Here is a 1,696-nt window from a genome sequence, read left to right as displayed (position 1 = left end):
TCGACTTTATGTGATCTACCACCTCCGGGTGGAGCCACCAGTCCCCCCGGAAGAGGCGACGTGCGGGAAAGGAAGTCAGCAGGTCCGTTGCTCCAACATGGAATATAGGCTCCCCTGAGGCTGATGAGGCGAGATGACGCCAAAAACAGGAGCTGGCATGTTAGGGTCAGCACTCTTGGGGACCTGGACCCACCTTGGTGGTTGATATGGAAGACCACTGTGGTGTTGTCCAACCAGACTCACACATGCTTCCCCTGTAACCCCGGAAGAAAATTCGGAGCGCATGGGCCACAGCCAGCAGCTCCAGGGCATTGATGTGTTCCCTCTGCTGCAGTGTCGACCACACCCGATGCGCGATGCGGGCCCGCCAGGTTGCACCCCTGCCTATAGTGGAGGCGTCGGTATAAACAGCCTCCCTCTGGCATGGAAGGGGGCTGAGCGGAACTCCTCAGAGACCGAAGACCGAAGACAGTGCGATGCGTCACAAATTTGTATGCGCCTGTGTGCCAGGCGGGCGGGGTCCTGGGCCAGGCTGTTCAGCCACATCCTCAGAGGGCGCAGGGAGGGAAGTCCCAGTGTGGCCGTGGACAGCGGGTGCTAGCTCGAAGGAGGAACAATAAGGGAGGCAATGCCAGGTTCCACAGCCGGCATCTGCCCTAACCCAAACTTTGGGGCCTCTTGCATCGCAGTGAGGACTCTTCCATCTGACGTCAGGCGAGAAAGAGCTCGAAAATCAGACCAGCCAGCATGGAGCTCCCTGATGTACTCCCCTGAAGGCGGGACAGCCAAGATGGCCGTCCCCCAGCCGCACCGCATGGGGGAGAATGCTGCCACTGGAGCAAGAAGAATCGGTAAGCGCCTCCTTGAGGTGGTCACCACCAAGACAAGGGGGGCACAGGTCATGACCTTCCTCAGGCTGCAAAGGGGCCAGGCAGTTGGAACAACAGAGATGTTCCATATCCCAGTGACAGAGCCCGTACTCCGGAGGAACCGGCTGGTTCTACCCAACTGTACCAGATCAGAACCAGCTGGTTCTACCCGACTATTGGATCAGAACCAGCAGGTTCTACCGGATCAGAACCAACTGGTTATACCGGACTCTACCGGATCCGAACCAGCCACTCCTACCCGACTCTACTGGATCAGAACTAGCTGGTTCTACCCGACTCTACTGGATCAGAACTAGCTGGTTCTACCCGACTCTACCGGATCAGAACCAGCTGGTTCTACCCGACTCTACCGAATCAGAACCAGCATGTCTGTCTCCTGTCAGAAGTCATGTGACCCACCTGGTCCTCAGCAGAGCTGCAGCCTCTCTGACGCTCACCGCTCCATTAAGCTCCGCCCCTCCTGGGTCTGCAGCCAATGGCGGCTCAGCTCTGGGACACAGCAGAACAGGAGAACCAATAAGCTCCAGGGATCCTCTGTCCTGGTTCTGCCCCGTAGCATCATGGGGGATGTAGTTCCAGTGAGGCAGGAAGACGGGCCGGTCCATCCAGAGGGGGGAAGGACGGATCAGCTGGAGACAAAGGGACAGAGACAGGAAGTCCACTTTAAGGCCTGGTTATTCTCCTCCCAGCAGTGTGTCACAGTGAGCTTGACGCAGATATTTTTGATTTCTGCCCAATATTGAAGCGTGGTCTGCGCTATGCTATTCCACGCCACAACGCCAGAGGGCCAATCAGGAATTAGCTGT

This window comes from Cyprinodon variegatus, unplaced genomic scaffold, assembly GCF_000732505.1.
Source record: "Cyprinodon variegatus isolate N-32 unplaced genomic scaffold, C_variegatus-1.0 Scaffold2110, whole genome shotgun sequence".
Taxonomy (NCBI): Eukaryota; Metazoa; Chordata; class Actinopteri; order Cyprinodontiformes; family Cyprinodontidae; genus Cyprinodon; species Cyprinodon variegatus.
This window is presented reverse-complemented; position numbering follows the sequence as displayed.